Below are 19,793 nucleotides of genomic sequence, written 5' to 3'. Positions count from 1 at the left end.
ACGGTCACTGATATAACAGGACTTCTCCCTCAGGTTATGTCAAACCACCCAGGAGTCAAACAGATCATTCTGCATGTGGGTGCAGTTGACACCAACAGGGGCCAATCAGAACTGTTAAAAAAGATTTCTCTAAACTTTTAGAGATACTCAACAAACTGGAAGTCCAATCATTCATCAGCGGGCCACTCCCAAACATTGATAGAAGGATAAATAAATTCAGTCGCCTGCTTGCACTGAATACTTGGCTGTCTGACCTGTGAGACACATGCAGTGACCTTCATCGATAACTTCAACCTGTTCTGGGAACGTGATGACCTGTTCAAAGGACGAGGCCCTCATCTGAATGGACGTGGACTGAGGCGGCTAACCGATAATCTTCTCCACTCTGTGAGACACCAAAACGCCTCCGACCCCTCCAGCCTAAGGCTCCACTGCAAAGCGAACACCAGCTGCAGGGGGACAACAGCAGGACCGCTTCACTGGATCTCCCCACCTCACCTCCTCCACTACAGCCCTGCACCCCCTCAGCTGCATCCTCTTCCAACTCCTCGATATCCATCTCCCCCCTGCTTCACCTCTTGGGTTTCCAAGTCACTGGGAGAGTTTGGTGAAGTCTGGGATCAAAATGGTCCCCCTCACCCCTAATCTAGCCAGGTCAAGGGTCCTATCCTCAACACTGCAACGTCCACCAGCATCCCCCCCAGACACCTCCCTCAAGGCCCCCAAGATGCAGTATCTCCCCTCCGTCCTCCCCCCAGATTATGCAGCTCAGGTCAACCCAACCCACACCTCCCTCTTCCACTCCCCTAAGCACACCATGTAAGCCTTCCCAACCACCACCCAGACCACTGGCCTCTAAGACCTTTAACAGCACCAAGACTGCTGTTAAATCAGGGACTAGGACACCCAGGGTTTCTGCTGTTTGAGGACTTGTACCCATAATAATCCCACTACCAACCTGAGGCCCAGGGAGAGAGCACTCTCCCACAGTGCAGATTCATCAATTCATGTTTTGATAAGTAAAAGGAAAAGAAAGCCTCATCATCCAAGAAATGTATTACCAAATTTAAAATCTGTTCAATGTCAGCCACAGTCTGTCCCTGAACATAAACAGGACATGGATTTTAATGCATTAAATTTAGCTCTCTTAAATGTTAGGTCTTCAGCAGGCAAATCGTTCTTAATTAATGATTTTATTCAAAAGCACCATCTGGATTTTGTTTTTAACTGAAACTTGGTTGGGGCAAGACAATAGTGCAGCAGTTCTTATTGAGTCTACCCCTCCTAACTTTGGTTTCACGAGTGAAGCAAGATTGCACAAGAAAGGAGGAGGAGTCGCCAACTTGTTTAATGACTGCATCCAGTGCAAAAAGGTATCCTATGGAAAGTTTGACTTTTGAATATGTTGCTCTTCAGCTAAAATCCTCCTGTCAAGCAACCTTTGCAGTTATTTACAAAACCCTGAAATACAATGCAAAGTTCTTTGATAAGTTTGCCAAACTATTGTCTATTATGTGCATTGACTTTGATTGTGTTGTCTTAGTGGGTGACTTTAACATTCATGTTGATAATCCTAATGATGGAAGTGCCAAAGAACTCTTTAACATCCTGGATAGCTTTGGGCTGTCACAGCATGTAACAGACTCAACACATAACAAGGGACATACACTGGATCTAGTTATGTCCAAAGGTTTCAGACCTTTGGAAATAACTAGATAACTAGATCTAGATCTCTGAGGTTGTGGTGACCGATGTTGCTCTTTCTGATCATTACTGTGTTGTGTTTAAAACGACCAACCCTGCTAATCGCAACAAGGTAGAAGGAAAGGTGATCAGAAAGCATCACATTAATGATAACACCTGTGCACTGTTCACACAGGCTTTTGTACCATCACCAACCCTGCCCACAGCTCCTGGTGATGACCTTGTAAACAGTTTCAGTTCCAAAGTTATGACTGTTATTGATTCAATAGCCCCAGTCAGAACCAAAGTTCTGCCAGGAAGGAAAAAGTCACCTTGGAGAAATGCCACACTGGTTAAAGCTCAAAAAAGCGTCTGCAGACAGGCAGAACGCAGATGGAGAAAAGCTAAACTCCAGGTTCATTATACCATTTACAAAGAGAGCCTACATAACTACAACCAGGAACTAAAAAATGCAAGACAATCCTATTTTTCAGAGATCATCGATAGGTACAGCAACAATGCTCGCACATTGTTCTCTGTTATAGACAGACTAAGAAACCCAGGAGTATCAGTCCCACCTGAACTGCTGTCTTAAAAGTCATGCAATGACTTTGCATCTTTTTTCACAGATAAAGTGTTAAAAATAAGACAAACAGTCTGTAGCTCTAGCTCTGGCAAAACCATAATGTCACTTGTGCCTTCTCATCCACCAGTTAAGCTGGCACATTTTATCCTTCTAGATAATACAGCACTGACAGAAACAGTGAAAACCCACAACATGCTCACTTGACAATCTGCCTGCACATTTTCTTAAAAACGTTTTTAACTGCATATCGTCAGATGTGTTGCAGATAGTTAACAATTCTCTTCAGTCAGGGCAGTTTCCCCAGGCACTGAAAACTGCATTAATCAAACCTCTACTCAAAAAATCAAATCTGGATGCTTCAGCAATAAATAACTACAGGCCAATATCTAACCTTCCCTTTCTGGGAAAGGTCATTGAAAAGGCTGTTTTTCAACAAATTCATGCATTTTTGGTGCCAAACAATCTTTTAATGAATTTCAGTCTGGATTTCGAGCGCACCACAGCACTGAGACTGCACTTATTAAGCTCTTAAATGACATACATCAGAATAACGATGCATCCAAAGTCTCTGTCTTAGTGCTGCTGGACCTTAGTGCTGCATTCGATACAGTTGATCACAACATACTGCTCGACAGGCTGGAGCAGTGGGTGGGATTTACTGGCACTGTGTTAAACTGGTCTTACTTACATGATAGGGACTACTTTGTGTCAATTGGTAACTATGAGTCTGACCGAACTAAGATCACATGCTGGGTTCCTCAAGGGTCCATTCTTGGACCACTTCTGTTCAACATCTACATGCTGCCCCTAGCTCAGATCATAGAACAGCACAACATCTCCTACCACACCTATGCAGACGACACACAGCTTTATACTGTATATCAGTGTCATCACATGACTACAGTCCCTTACACTCACTAAGTAAGTGTACTCAACAAATCAATGAGTGGATGAGCCAGAACTTTCTCCAGCTCAATGCTGACAAAACAGAGATGATTGTTTTTGGCCCCAAAAATGAAAGAGCTAAGATCAGTGCTTACCTTGACTCCATGTCACTGAAGGTCACAAACCAAGCCAGAAATCTTGGTGTAATACTCGACTCAGACCTGAACTTTAACACCCATGTAAAAGCTATTACTAAATCTGCCTATTACCACCTGAAAAACATTGCTAGGATCAAGGGCCTTCTGTCCAAACAGAAAAACTTATTCATGCATTTATTTTCAGTAGGCTAGATTATTGTAACGGCGTCCTCACAGGTCTTAGCAAAAAATCAGTCAGGCAGCTGCAACTGGTCCAAAATGCTGCTGCTAGAGTTCTGAGTAACACTAGCAAAATGGACCACATCACACTGGTCCTCAAATCACTGCACTGGCTTCCTGTGAGTCAAAGGATCCATTTCAAAACTTTACTCCTGGCCTACAAAGCACTGAATGGTCTTGGACCAAAATACATCCTGGACTTACTGGTTCCCTATGAACCATCCAGACGCCTGAGATCATCAGGGACAGGCCTACTGTGTGTACCCAGGGTCAGGACCAAACAGAGTGAAGCAGGATTCAGTTATTCTGCCCCTCACCTGTGGAACAGCCTTCCTGAACACCTGAGGTCTGCTTAGACAGTCACTTCATTTAAGTCAGGCCTGAAAACACATTTGTTTACTGCAGCGTTCTCCTAATTTCTTGACTGCACTCTTCTCATTTAATCATCCTGATTTTATTTGATATTTTTTATGATTTTATTCCTTTTATGATTTTAATTTCCTTCTTAATATAATGTTTTAAAATGTTTTCATTCTGTGATTTCATCTTGCTACATATGGTGCTATATAAATAAAGCTTGCCTTGCCTTTTCCATTATCCCTCACTGTGACGCTGTCAGTACACAGACCAACACTTTTCATAAAACTTCAGGGTTTTCATGTCATTTCATGCAGCGGCATTTCATGAGCTTGTTGAGTCTAATGGTGTCGGCCGTCTTCATCCTGCTGCCCCAGCACACTACAGCGTAGAAGATGACGTTGGAGACCACCGAGTGCTAAAATATCATTTGATTTCTCCCCCCTTCTTTTCCATTATCCCTCATTTACTCCTCTTCCTCCTGGTTCCACAGACAGCGCTGACTCAGCAGTACAATCACATGCAGTTTCATGATTGCGCCACAGGGGGGAGTGTTGGCCCAGGGAGACACCGGTTGCAGTAGGTCAGCAGGGGGTTTCCGCCCTCAGAGGGACACAGCCTGCTAACAGCTATGTTCTCCTGTCTCTAACAGGTCAGTAATGTGTGTACATACACTGTCAAAACATTCTCAAGAACTCTCGGAGCCTAACAGATCTTGGTTTAATGAAGGTTTGATGAGGAAAGCTATCGTTTTATGTTGGAATTGAACTTTGTAGTCCATCGTAATGGCGGCTCCCATGTGAACACGATGACGGCCTCCTGTTAAAGATGGTTATCTCTGTTAGCTCCACATAGATGAGTGTGTTAAATAAAGGTCAAACAGTTTCGCTCAGTTAAACAAATGGATTCAGTTATTAGGTGTAATTCTTTAAAGACACTGTAAACACGCTGGGATATTTAGTTACAATCACATGTATTCCTCCTAGAAAAATCTTCGACAGGTAAGACAAAGTTTTTATTTGTTTTTATTCATAGCATGATTGTCAATCTGCCCAATTTGTGCAGTTTGTTATATATTTCATTTGAAACATTTGACCAAGTGAAGGCATGAAGAGAAGATGGCTATAGAAAATAGGGTACATAGGTTTGTAAATGTATTTTGTGATTGTCGAACTTGTATTGATGTAACTGGTAACTTGAGCATCTTTTGTGTCTGAGATTGTGCCAGAATCTCGTGGCCACGATGTCATTGATGTCATTCAGCTAGGGAGTGATGTATTTACTGCTGAGTAAGCTAACATTGGCTAAGGTTCTGTGGAAACAGCTCACGACTTGCAGGACAAACATATAAATTTTTTCCCATAATTTAACATTTTTACCTCTGCTTGTGGCTGCAGCCCTCCTCCTGACCCTCTTCCTCTTTTGGCCCTAAAATCAAGCACATCACACATCACACTCTGTGTTCACTGTCTGTGGAGGAGTTGTGTCGTAGTTGTGTGTGAGCAGAGTGTGTTTACATAGTTGTCCGCTGTCGACCATCCTGGGTGCAGCTGGGCATGGAGCCGCCGCTCTGCCTCTGCCTCCTCATAATATCTGGCCTGCTCCTCCTTTGACAGTGCGTTCCACTGTGGACAGAGGACAACTCACTGTCAGCACATGTACTAAAACACAACTGCAGGCTGGTAGAACACAGAGTCACAGTGATGTGTGTTTCTGCAGTGTGTGTGTCACAAAATCAGAAAAGCCTTGTTAATATTGGTGCCTGTGGCCATTAATTGAACTGCAGTCAGCATTCTGTGGCTCGTAGTGTCAGATCAGTGCTGGCTGATAGCTTCCAAAACGCAGTCTGAGTGGATGACAGCAGTTCAAACCAACTCTTGATCCAGAGTGCTTCTTACCTTCTGACCCACAGCTGCATTCACAGCCGCACTGCCCTTCATGCCCTTCTCAGCAGCCACCTTGGGCCTCTGCTCTGTGAGGAAGAGCATGAAGGTGTTCCTCGGTTTTTTTATGTGCGGCTGTGACGATGGCTGCTCATCGTGTTTTCTCTTTCTACAGGAACAAAACAGGAACAACAAAAGTAAGGATACAAGATACCACTGTGTGCACATGTGAGGACACAAGCAGGCTACATTATGAGAACAAATACAATTCAAATTCATCTCTGGGAAGCTGTTCAGATGAATTAAAGCCCAATACTCAGACAGAGATTATAATAATGATCACACAGACCTGAACACCTGATCATTGATGATTCATCATGATCAGTCACAGAGGAGGAGGAGGATCCACAGCAACAAGCCTGTAGGGTCTTACTGTGTTTCCGGGTGAAGCCTCCGCTGCTGCTGTGGAGGGACTCATGATGGTACTGCAGAGAGACAGGGAGGATTGAGCAGACATGACACACTCACTCTGTCTTATTTTGATGTGGAAATAACTGAATGGTCAAAAGGTGTTTTTGTCTCTGTCCCTGACCTCCTCTTTGTGTCTTACCTGTTAGTATTTACCAAAGTCAGCTGCTGTCTCTATGAAGGGTTCTTCTTCTTTGTTAGTTTGGTGGTTGTTCTTTGTTGTTTTATTGCTGGAGTTTAAAAGCAGGTTCTCTCTCCGATGTCTCTGTGTCTGTGAGATAGTCAACCATAACATTCTCTAAAAGGGAGAAAAACTCCCTTTTAACAGGAAGAAACCTCGAGAGGACCCGGGACTCTGGGGGGACCCTTCCTCCTGAGGGCTGACAGACCTCCTTCTGCTGGAAACCACAGACTGAACCACCAAGACAGACCTACATCTAAACACAGACATTAAATCATCAGCAGACTGACTGTGGACAAACACACACTTTAAACAGTGTCACAGTTTGTGTGACGTCTCCTTGGCTGTCCCACTGTTCTCTTACCCGTCTTTGGTAGAACAGGATGTAGAAAGTTCTCTGCAGCTTTTTGCAGGTGAAGAATCTGCTTGTCTCGATGACGTGGGCATCGTCATAGTGGAGCCACCGCTCACCATCCAGCATGTCCTCCGGGTGGCCTCCATCACTGACGTAGTGCCCTAACAGGAGAAGAAACACAGTTATATCAGCTGGAGGTCATGAAACTTAACTGAAGGGAGAAGAACAGCAGCAAACTTTCCAAAGTCATCATGTGAGAAAGGTTAGCGTCTCCTCTGATGTGAACTTACCGACATCCTCCAGGGCCCAAGTAGCTAGACTCATCCTGAGACACAATCACAGAGAACAGCAGTCAGCTTCAACACAACACACACACTAATACCAGCACACACTGTCCACATGTTTGCTCTGTTGTCAGGTGTGTGATGGTTTTACCTGACCGGACTTCAACACAAGCTTCCTGGAGAGGCTGACTGAGTCATGGAGCTTGACTATTTGCAGGAACTGGTTGATCCTGAACCTTCTCAGGTGAAGCACCAGGAATCTGCAGACACAAAAGAAAACAGCAGTGAGAGACTGGATGGTACTCACTGACTGGGTCTGCAGCATAAACAAGAAGCTCAGACTGTACAGAGGACATCTGAGTATAAACTCTGGATGTGTTGTCACTGACCTTGGCAGGGTCCTGAAGGTTGATTCTTGTCCTGACTTCTTCCCACCACAGCCACGGGTGAAATCCAGTTCAACCTCCTGCAGGGACACCATGCTGTCAGTTATGTACTGTGTAACAGACTGAGGGAGTTCTTTCCAGGTTTCTCATCGGCCCGCCCCCAGCAGATTCTGCAGTGGTGAAGCCAGACTCCTGATCTGCTCTATGAAGGTTGTGATGAACTCATGAGCATCCTGCAAAAATACAAACAGGTTTGATTTAGAGCTGAGAAAACCTGCAGGAAAACAAGAAACCCAAACAAACCAGCTGACTCACTTCCTGACCACAGTCTACAAACTCACCACAACTTCCTGGGTGTGCACATCACTGAGGAGGTCTCCTGGACTAACTACACTGCATCCCTGACCAAAAAGGCACAGCAGCACCTCTACTTCCTCCGCAAGCTCAGAAGAGCCAGAGCCCCTCCCTCCATCCTGTGCCCCTTCTACAGAGGGGCTGTTGAGAGCATCCTGTCCAGCTGCATCACTGAGTGGTGCGGAGCCTGCACCCCCACCTGCAGGATGATGTTTCATCGCATAGTGAGAGCAGCTGAGAGGATCATCGGCGTCCCTCTCCCCTCCCTCCGCCCTCTGCATCACAGGAGACCCCACCCACCCTTCCCACTGCGTTTTCAGTCTGCTGCCATCAGGAACCAGCAGACTGAGGGACAGCTTCATCCACCAGGCTGTCAACAAGCTGAAGTCTCTCCCTGCTGTGCCCCACTACCTACAAAAACCCTGACAATAAAGCTGACTTTGACTTTGATATTATTAGCATTAGTGCACATGCTTGAAAAAGAGTATCAGGTCAAACTGAAATCAATGAATCAATAAATTAACACAGCCTTGTTGCACTCTGCTTTTTTCAGTGTCTCCTCATGTAGAAGTCACATTTTTGTAATGACAATTTGATAAAAAGCTGAGGTTAAAAAATAATGGCTCAACATTCCTCATGTCAGCTTTACATGTACGGCCATAACTGCTCCTATGTACAACAGTTTCCCTTTACTGTTACTGTTTCCTCTGTTGTATTGATGAAAACACTGACTGTTCATTTCACTGCCTTTTAGCCTTTAACTTAACAAAAACGTTAGAAAAATAAAAGAAGTAGTGTGCACACTAGAAAATAAAAGAATGTCCGTTGGGGCCCTTAAACCAAAATAAAAATGGTCTCAGGTGCATTTGTTGTAGAGTTCCTGCAGTTCACCTTATTCCAAGGACGCTCGTGTTGTAATGTAAGTGTGAACAGTGGTTCAATAACACTTGTGTAAGTAACCATTAACATTCAAAACACAATTTATCATAACATCCAAACCATGTGCAAATAACAGAACAGTGCTCATTGTGAGTTCAGGTTTAGAGTAGTATAGCAGTGAGCTTCATTTACTCTAACACCTATTCATGAGAGAGAAATGCACTAAAATGACCCTCTAGTTACTTTAAACTCAGCTGAGCAGCACAACTGTGTTCAAGTAAAACGTTTTACATTCATCAGAACACAAACAAACTCTTTTCCCATTAAACTGGCATTAGGAAAGGAAACACTTCCCCTTTTAATTATACACACCTACATCTGCATAAACAGCCACACCGTAAATATGTTCAAAACATTGCACCATTATTTCCTTCAGTTCACTTATCACACCAATATCACCATTTCCATCTTTCAACACATGGAAAAACAAAGAGATAATAAAATGGCACATTTCTCACCTGCTCTGTGTAGATCAAAGCCAAGCACAGCGGGTCGGACTTCGTAGCAGCTTCGTAGCAGCCCGTTAATATGGCCGCCAGCGGTTAGCATGAACAAGCGTTTTTTTAATTGATCTTACCAATGTAACTTCTGTCTTTCGTTCTGTAACAGGACTCCGGACCAGGCCCGGCCCAAGGCATATGCGAAATATTTTGTTTGCAGGCAGACTCCAGGGTTTTGTCCCGTTTTCTGTCTCCTTGCTAGCACACAGCTACCCTAACTAACGCCCGCCCTTCGTCGACACATTGAACGTGACCTGCGTAAGCTCTGATTGACTGCTGAGACCACGTACCCCCACGTGGTAAAACGTGAACCGTGTGGTGCATTCAAATGCAATTGGAGAACTAACAATCTGCCGATGTGAACAAATAAAGATACAGAAAATGAAAAGTCTCTTTCTTTTAGTGAACTCAGTTAACTATTATTATATTATTAATGGGTCTTTTTATACCTGGCTGCACTAACTAGTGTTTAGATCCCTCTCAGAGCTCATTACAGCCCTCTCTTAATCCATGTGGGGCCCCTACATATAAATGCTGGTTATGTACAGATTATGTACAAAAACGCAACAACACACACACACACACACACACACCACCATCTGAAGACAGTGTTAGAGGACACACATGACCCATTATCCTCTTTTTGCCTCATAAACTGTGAAAACCTCACATTTACCATGATTGACATGATTTAAAAACACGCAGGAAGTTCCTCTTCTAACTAGTCGCTGCAGTGTTCCCACTGAAGCAGAGGCTTTGTTTGCTGAACCCAGTTATAACAGTAAAGACTCAGAATGATGCTTTACAGGAAGTACACCTATGTTTATTGAAATATTTGCACTTTTAATGTGCCTCTGATCTAAAGTGCAAACTACTTTTATTGAGTGCATTGATTACATCTACACATCTCTGCCACCTCTTGGTTATTTTCTATAAACATCAGACCATGGTTTCAACAAGAAAAGGAAAAAGAGCCAGAAGTTAATTTTTCAATTGAAATGTATATTTATCTACAGAATTACATTACATTACAAAAATTATATTCATTCGTGAATTTTCGGTACAGAATTGCATTTATTGATTTTTCATTGATCATTTTATTTACATGCACTCAAATATTTACATATATCTATATAAAAATGAGTTTACAAAACAGGCTGGAACCTCCAACCAAGCTCCAATTCAGCTAATTAAGCATCTCTGTGGGAGGTAGCTGGAGCACCCGGGGTTTAACCCACGCAGGCACGAGGAGAACTGTGAACTTCCACACATAAAGAATATACACTGCTACTACACAAGGGAACACTGGTATGGTGACAATTTACACTATATACATAAGAGCTGGAAAAAAGTTATTGCCGCTGGTCTGTCGCTGTTGAGGGTGAGAGACCTTTGCATGACACTGTTAACACTTTGTAAATGACACAAGCTATTTAGCTATAGCTACAGTGCAACACCTTGTTTGCAGTAAGTTTGTGAGCACTTTGTAGGTCAAACTGTTTTTTGTGTGTAATGTTATCATATTTATAGTCAGATATGAACATAATAAATCAAAAATATATCATCATCAGTGCATTTGTCCATATACAGACATGTATGGAATGTTGTGTAGAATGTTGGCTTTGATCTTTGATCATTGCACGTCACTTAGCAACAGTACAAACGTTATCACAGTTACATTTTCTCGTCACGTCTGAGACCACAAGAGCGTAAGTCAACATTTTCGAAGAGTTTACGAGCGCATCCTTTCGACTGCATACTAACAGGTAATGACTTTCAGTTGAAGAAGCATGTTTTTACACAATTTCTTAAAACTGATCTGCAATGTCTGTAATTTCTACCATCTTTTGTGTTTAAATATTATATTTATGCTGTGACTTTAAGAGTTGAATATCTTCATAGTCTACTGTTTGAATCTAATAACACTTCTGGCTTCAGAGAGCTGTATTGTGCACCTGTTGTAAATGATATTGTGATATGACACTGACTGTACATCTCCCTTTGTGAGGCCATGTGTGAGCCAATCTGAGCCAGAAACTGTAATGATAAGACATCAAAGCTGTAGTTATGTCGTTTTTAATATTACAAAAAATAAAGCAGAAGTACACATTGTTTTCCCTCATTTCAGGAAAAAAACATGTCAAAACAAAACATGAGCCACTCCTCAAGCGCCTACAGCAAGAGCCGGACCACACCCGTACTGAAAAAAGAAAGGCAGAGGGTGATATTGCAGATTCTGGACCCAAGAGAAGAAGACGTTGCGACCCCAACAAGACCACCACCAAACAAAGTCGGAAACGCAGCCCAGAATCAGACCCAAACAAGCGTCAACAATTTGAAAAAAGGAAAGCTGAAAGCCACAAAGAGGAGAGACGGGCAAAAAGAAGAAGAAGCAGAAGCCCTGAACGACCTGTCAGAGCTGCACAAGAGGTTATTGATATCAGCAGCAGAGTCAGTTCAGATTCCCGCTTTGTACTTTCAAATGACAACAACCAATTAGATTGCGGCGATAATCTGTCGCCAGAGGAGGAGAAGATTTACCAGATGTCTTCTAAAGCAAACACAAAGCGAGGTAAGTGTAAAACAATTTTGAACTTTATTATTATCCCAAAGGCAATATGATCTGCAGCAGACATTAGCTATCAGGTTCCATCAAGATAGAACAGACAAACAAAAATTCCACAACCCTGAGAAAACAAAGGTGCTCCCAACACATTGGATCAGAAACTAAGATGTTAAAAAACAGTGGAGTGAAAGACACACAGCCAAAATATGCAACATCTGAAAACACATCTTGCAAGTAAATGCATAAAAAACACATTAGCTGAGTAAACTGAGCTACTCAATAAATAAATAAAAGCCCTATTAGCTGTTTATGAGGTAGACATTTTATATTGGGAACAATTTCAACATCCTTCCCCTGGATGACTTGTATGCATAGCACTAGTAGCATCTTTGCACTAAACAGACTGTGATCAACCTCATCGTTTTTTAGAAGCCACCATCGCTTTAAAGAGAAGCCTCTGATCATAAGTACTCCTACAGTCACTAGTGTTTAGAATTAAAAATTAAGGTAAGAGGACACAGCTCTGTGGGAAACGAGTTAACACGCCGAGACCTATCTGATGTGAAATCCACAATCCAGCCAATCAGATTTGACTTCAAAATAAAAATGAAGATTCTCAGTTCATTTGTAGGGCTCATGGTAGGACAGAAGCCTACCATGAGTTTTTGAGGACTCTAGATTAGAGGTCGACCGATGAATCAAACCAGTTATTGGTCATTTTTAAAAATAATTTGCATCGGTCAACGCCAAAGAATATTCAACTGATTAATATACAGACGCATCTGCAGGCAGTACAGCATTCTTGCTGTGGAACGTGTGACACAGCCCCTTATGTCAATCAACCATTCTACAGGCAGACTCAAGATGATGTTAACAAGTGTCACTAACTCAGAAGAATGAGAATGAGTAATACATTACTTCTTAGGAGACAACTGTAAATTCTTATATTTCAAAGCCCTGTTACTGTGTATATGAAGTGTTACTAGCACTATGAGACAGCGAGCCTTCAACCAGCTGTGCTCACAGGTGAGGTAGCTACTGAAACCCAGTCACAAGTCCCATGAAATCCTTAAAGGCCGCAGTATTGTTTGGCTTTGACTTTATTGATAGCAGAGAATTTGCTCTGAAGGCTGTGTGGCATGGAGCAGCTCTGTCTCTCTCTCTCTCACACACACACACTGAAGCAGGAGCGAGTGTGTGAATTAAAATGTACAAAATTAAATGTACAAAAGTATAAATTACATTTTACAGAGTTGGAGCCAACAATGCTTGTCATCAGTGCAACATGTCGTCTGCGTGTGAACATCAAAATATCAAACCATGTAGCAATAAAGTCTACATGGCCTCCTCTATGTGCACAAAGCGTCCTCTAAGTCTCCAATGCCTGTGTAGTCCTCAGTGCAGCAACAATGACAAGCAGACTACATGAAGGATTTATTTTTGTGATCACAAAGACTCTGACCACTTGGCTTACGATTACATTTAACCACTGCCCACAACTGTAAGGCTAGATCTGGAGTACCATGGACATCACTAGGGTTGACAGATAGGGGGGGCTAATCTGATTTAGATTCGTTTCATCTTTCTGTTATTTTGATTTACACATACTGATGAAACGAGTACAATGAAAAGACACTGGTCTGATTTGCACAAACACTGCTTACCTCGCTGAAAGCTTGCCAGACGCCTGGATATGGTTGCTAAGCTATGATTGGCTAGTGACTATGACAGCCGCCCAAGTGGGCGTGGTTATTTGAATGTCATCAGATTATAAAGGCATTCTAATGACATCAGTATATACATCAGTATAAAGGCCTTCTTATGACATCATTCTTATGATGTCATAAAGCAATGATGTCATATGTTGATAGCAACTGGACTAGTTTTCTACTTAGTGACACTTATCCACAGGATTACCAAAACGTAAAGACTATAAAGGATTTTAAGAAAAGCAAAGAAGAATTGTTTGCGATGGCTTGTAGCAATATTGTAAACACTTTCAATGCGACGGTAGAAGAAATTCTGCCCATCATGAAAGATTTTTTCAGCAGGATTTCTCCATCACAGTGGAGCATGCTAGCATCGGGAACCTACGACAGGGACACACGGGCTTTCCTGACTGACATGATCGTTGAGATTGTGCAGACTATTTCTGCAAATGCTGCAAGAAACATTTTAACGCTTGCTTACGCTTGCTTACACCCTGAAACCATTGCGGACCTAAACATATCCGTACGCGACGCCATCTCTGCCAGCTTTGCCTCTGCTTTGGATGTCCCTCAGGAGAACTTTGAAAGTGCAGAACAGTTAGGAGGACTGATGGAGGAGGAAGTTTCAAAGAAAGTGAAATATGTCCTATCTATTGTCATTGAATGCCCTGTGCTGCCATTAGAGCCTGCTATTTATGTCAGCGGCTTAATGTCTTGCCGTGACTCTATTACAAGCATGCTGCACCATACTGCAGGATGTCTGAAAAGATATTTAGGTGACTTGAAAACCAAGTGCATGGAATGTTGGTCTAAGAAGTTCTCCTCTGAGAAGAACTCCTCTGCATCCGCAAATACAGACACTGTCTCCGCAACAGGAGTGGTCACAGACGAACCAGAGATATCAGGCAGCAGCAGATCAAAATCTGCCTCTCCTTTATGTTTCAGTGATGACGAAGAGTGCACACACTCACTCGGACCTGAAACCCCACGAGGGGTGCTCTCCGACCAGCATATGATAACAGCTGTTAGTGAGATTCTAATGCAAAATGTCAGAAAATCACCAGACATTGAAGAAGAGCTTGATACCACACCTTTAATATCTCCAGATATTCAGGATGTAGCAGCTGATATTGTCGATGCCATGATTAACAATGTGCATTATTCAGATTCAGATGTTTCAGAATCATCTGACAATGCAACACCACTCAGACCTCACTGTGATATGACGGAAGTAGTTTCCAAGGTAGAACACTTTCTAGATTCACAGATGACCCAGACAGATGACACACAAACTACACCCCCACCCCAGAGAACGGACCAGTTTTTAAAGTTTGCCCAACAAAACTTTGAAAAAATGAAAGAGCATCTGAAGAAAGCTGTTCAGACAGATTTCCCGCAGTTTTTGGTGAACATCAGGGAACGGACTCAGAAACAAAATCGAGAGGACACTTCCGCAGACATGTTACCCGGATATGTCCCAGAGGCTTCTGCATCAGTTAGAAGTCCGGAATTGCCTAAAATGGGCAATCAGAGTGGCACAGTGCCCTGGATCAATGTGATGAAAACTCACTTTTCCTGTGACTTTGAGAGCATCATGCCCAAGATCAACGACCTGCTTCATAAATTAGAGCTGGTCAAACAAGAGGACAAGTACAGGAATGAAGTCAGGCAGTTTTCAAATGAACTGACGGATATGATGTATAATCACATCATGACTAGCAGGACATATGAAGTTCCTGTGACTCCACTGACAAAGTGTGTTTCTGACACCGTCATATCTCAGAAGAGAAAACTGAACGGCCCTTCTCAGCAGCACTTGTCTCCTGAAGTTCTGTATACCATGGCAGAGGATGCAGTGGGAAAGTTCTTGCAGCAGATTGTAATCTGGAAGGAGAAAGTACCAAGGGACATCTCATATTACAGGGATGACATGTCGAATGTACTGGCAGGAATTCAAAACTTGTTTGACAAAATAATGACCGGTCCGGAACAGAATGATTCCCTCGTGCCTCCTGAAAGAGAAGATGACGACAGCCAGTCAGATGATTCTGGTTTAGAATTAACAGTGCGGAAAATTGATCGCGTTGATTCTCATGCTGCCTCTTCTCTGATTGTGGATGACCACATGCCGAACACATCTTCTGAACAAGACCATCAACATCAACCAGCCCCCAGCAATGATGACCACATGTCGGCGGGCACATCGTTTGAAACAGACGATGAAACAGACAGTGAAGTGCTTCAGCTTGGGCAACAGGCACAAGCAGCAAAGTCTTCTTCAACTCAGAGGTCGACCTACAACCTTGTCACTGCTGTGATAATAAGGATCTACAAGAAAGCCTACCAGGAATGCAAGAGATGTCTGCCAGCTAAAGAGATCAATAGGATGATCAAAAGTCTGTCAGACAAGGTGATGGAACATGTCATTTTCACAGACACATTGGACATCGACACCATTAAACGACTTGCAAAAGCAATCGTTAAAGATCTTCAGAGAGATTTTGGCTCTCCTGAAACGCTGCTTTTACATGCACTGGCATCAAACCCAGATTTTGGTGACGCTGTTGTGGTGTATGTGAAACTCCATCTAGACCCCACATCTCAAACACCCACAAAAGCAAGATTTTTCAGACGTGCATCAAGTCCTGCAAGCAGGTTCCTGAAAAGTGCTCGATGCTGGATTAAGGACCTGAGAGTGTGATCCTGAATGCAAACAAACTGTCACACCGTCTATCTCTCTAAACTTAAAAACAAGTCAGATGATGATAGAAGGGAGGTGAAGTTTAAATTTAAATTTAAAATTTAAAAAAACAAACAACAAACTGTTTTTTTTAAACTAATTTCTTTTTTGCCACAGGTTTCAAGTCACGTTAAATACAGTTAATAGTAGTGTGTTAGTAGTAGCAGTAGTAGTAGTAGTGTTAGTACAGGAGTGTAAGTGTCAATATAAATCCAAATCAGAAGTACAGTAATCAGTGTGACTGAGCACAATATATGTTGCATGGCTGTAATATAAGGGGGCGGCACTGGTCCTGGTTCAATTCTGACTGGGGCCTTTCTGTGTGGAGTTCTCCCTGTGCCTGCGTGGGTTTTCTCAGGTTACTCTGGCTTCCTCCCACGTTCTAAAGACGTGCATGTTAAGATAAGATAAGATAAGATAAAACTTTATTAATCCCGAAGGAAATTCTTGTGCCAGAGGTATTAAGTTACATTAAATGCAGTTAAGTACAGAGTATAAGTGTCACTATAATCCAAAAAGAGTACAGTACGCGGTATGAGCACAATATATGATACATGGATACAATATGGAGATGTAAGGTGCTAAGTAAACATAATATAGGAATGACAGTGATGCCTGACATGATTATCTAGCGCTTCTCCCTACAGAAAGGGGAGGAGTTATACAGTCTGATGGCCACTGGCAGGAAGGACCTCCTGTGGCGTTCTGTGCTGCTCCTCGGTAGTCTCAGTCTACCGCTGAATATGCTCCTGTAGGACAGCAGTGTGTCGTGCAGGGGGTGAGACGTGTTGTTACGAATACTGAGGAGTTTCCTCAGTATCCTCCTCTCCGTTACCTCCCCCACAGACTCCAGCTCCACTCCCAGCACCGAGCCAGCCTTCCTAATGAGCTTGTTGAGTCTGTTGGTGTCGGCCGCATTCATCCTGCTGCCCCAGCACACTACAGCGTAGAAGATGACGCTGGAGACCACCGAGTGGTAAAACATCTGCAGCATGGTCTGGCAGACGTTAAAGGACCTGAGTCTCCTCAGTAGATACAGGCGACTCTGTCCCTTCCTGTATATTGCCTCTGCGTTTGTGGACCAGTCCAGTTTGTGGTCAATGTGGACACCCAGGTATTTGTAGCTGTCCACAATGTCCACGTTGGTACCCTTGATGTTAGGTTAGATGGTCACTCTAGATTGACCGTAGGTGTGAGTGTGTATGGTTGTTTGTCTGTATGTTGCCCTCTGATGGACTGGTGACCTATCCAGGGTGTACCCCACCTCTCACCTGTAGTTAGCTGGGAGAGGCTCCAGCCCCCCTGTAAGAGATGAGAAGGTGCTAAATAAATACAAATATAGAGCTTGGAGGGAATGACATTGGTACATGACATGATCATCTAGCTCTTCTCCCTACAGAAAGGGGAGGAGTTACACCGAGTTACAATATAGTCTGATGTGTGTCATGCAGGGGGTGAGACCTGTTGTTAAAAATACTGAGGAGTTACAGACTCCAGCTCAGCTCCCAGCACCGAGCCAGCCTTTCTAATGAGCTTGTCGAGTGTGTTGTGTCGGCCGACTTCATGCTGCTGCCCCAGCACACTGAGACCTCCAAGTGGTAAAACGTCTGCAGCATGGTCTGGGAGACTCTCTTTAGGACATACAGGTGACCTCTGCGTTTGTGGACCAGTCCAGTTTGCGGTCAATGTGGACACCTAGGTATTTGTAGCTGTCCACAATGTCCACATTGGTACCTTTGATGCTGACCGGGTTTGGGAGTGTCTGGTGCTTCCTGAAGTCCACCACCAGCTCTTTTGTCTTCATGACAATGAGCTGCAGGTGGTTTTGTCCACACCACTCCATGAAGCAGTCCACCACACTCCTGTACTCCGCCTCCCGACCTCTGCTGACTCGTCTCTCTGTATGTCCAGCACATATGGCAGTGTTGACAATGAAGCTGTTAAACAGTTAAATTCATTAACCCGTTGTCTGTGTAGAACTGTGCGAGATAATTTAATGTGTTTCTCCCCCCTTCTTTTCCATTATCCTTCATTTACTCCTCTTCCTCCTGGTTCCACAGACAGTGCTGACTCAGCAGTACAATAACATGCAGTTTCATGATTGCGCCACAAGGGGGAGTGTTGGCCCAGGGACACCGGTTGCAGTAGGTCAGCAGGGGGTTTCCGCCCTCAGAGGGACACAGCCTGCTAACAGCTATGGTCTCCTGTCTCTAACAGGTCAGTAATGTGTGTACATACACTGTCAAAACATTCTCAAGAACTCTCGGAGCCTAACAGATCTTGGTTTAATGAAGGTTTGATGAGGAAAGCCATCGTTTTATGTTGGAATTGAACTTTGTAGTCCATCATAATGGCGGCTCCCATGTGAACACGATGGCGGCCTCCTGTTAAAAATGGTTATCTCTGTTAGCTCCAGATAGATGAGTGTGTTAAGTAAAGGTCAAACGGTTTTGCTCAGTTAAACAAATGGATTCAGTTATTATTAGGTGTAATTCTTTAAAGAAACTGTAAACACTGTGGGATATTTAGCCAGCCCCGGGTCCGTCCCGTTGGCAGAGATAGAACGGGTGGTAACGGCAGGTGTACGGGCTGCGCTTCAGGCCGCTGTTCCCCAGCCACTACACGCTCCTCTAACGGTGAGTTAAGTTCGTTTGAATGGACTGTTTCTGTTGCACAGTTAGCTAGTTAGCTAGCTAGCAAACGATGGTTAGGAGGCTAGCTAGCTAGCTAGCGTTTGTAATTAACTTGGATGCCAACTTTGTGACCGAGGGCCGAAGCTCGTTCTTTGTCACTCACCACTCCTCAGTCTAATCAGGTTAGGTTTAGTAAACTGTTTCAAAACAAAAAAAAACAATCATACAGTGTGTGTGTGACCATGATGTGGAAGACAGTTTTGTATCAAAACTGACAACCATTTTATTTCAGGTCTCCTCAGTATCAGGTGCTACGCATGCTGCACATGGCCTCCCAGCCACTGCTGTCACAACACTGAGATCAGTGAGTGATGCTGGGGTTACATTACTGCACCGAAAAAGCTGAACAAGGGCCATCCAGCTAATTTAGTGCCCATGTCAGCTTGTGATGGAGCTGGGGTTTGTATTGTTTCAGAGACAGAAGTTATAGCTCTGCTTTGTCCATATGATGCATTTCATCACCAAGCCATGACAGCATAGAAACCTTTGCTTTACGAACACTGGTAAAGTGAGTTCTTGGTAATGTTTATGTTAAGCATTGGTGGTAGCAGCCAGCTTGTTGTATCAAACTAGAGAGAAATTATGCTGATCGGACATCTGCGTTCAAAAAACATTGTGGTGCAGAGAAGTCGTGTCCGTGTAAATATAACCATGCTAAATGACACATGAGTGCTTGTTTTTAGAAGTGTACTACTGTTTTAATGGCAAACAGCTTATTACCATCAGAATGTGTCTGTGTCTACAGTGCTGTGACATTTGAAGATAGTATTATTGTGTATCGTTGCACATAAACTCATATTTCATCTAGTTAATGAATTGAAACTTTCTAAATTAAAAAAACGTGGCT

General features: G+C 43.3%; 1 long non-coding RNA gene across 1 annotated transcript; it reads right to left on the bottom strand.

The window, feature by feature from the left end:
• Positions 1–6,140: 6,140 nt before the first annotated feature.
• On the bottom strand, positions 6,141–7,295 carry LOC114445441 (uncharacterized). The gene is made up of 5 exons (XR_003671641.1): positions 7,211–7,295; positions 7,066–7,100; positions 6,785–6,936; positions 6,382–6,676; positions 6,141–6,256 (listed from the first exon to the last, which is right to left on the bottom strand). It is a non-coding gene; the product is annotated as an uncharacterized LOC114445441 (long non-coding RNA).
• Positions 7,296–19,793: the final 12,498 nt, after the last annotated feature.

Source organism: Parambassis ranga, chromosome 13 (assembly GCF_900634625.1).
Source record: "Parambassis ranga chromosome 13, fParRan2.1, whole genome shotgun sequence".
Taxonomy (NCBI): Eukaryota; Metazoa; Chordata; class Actinopteri; family Ambassidae; genus Parambassis; species Parambassis ranga.
This window is presented reverse-complemented; position numbering and strand designations above follow the sequence as displayed.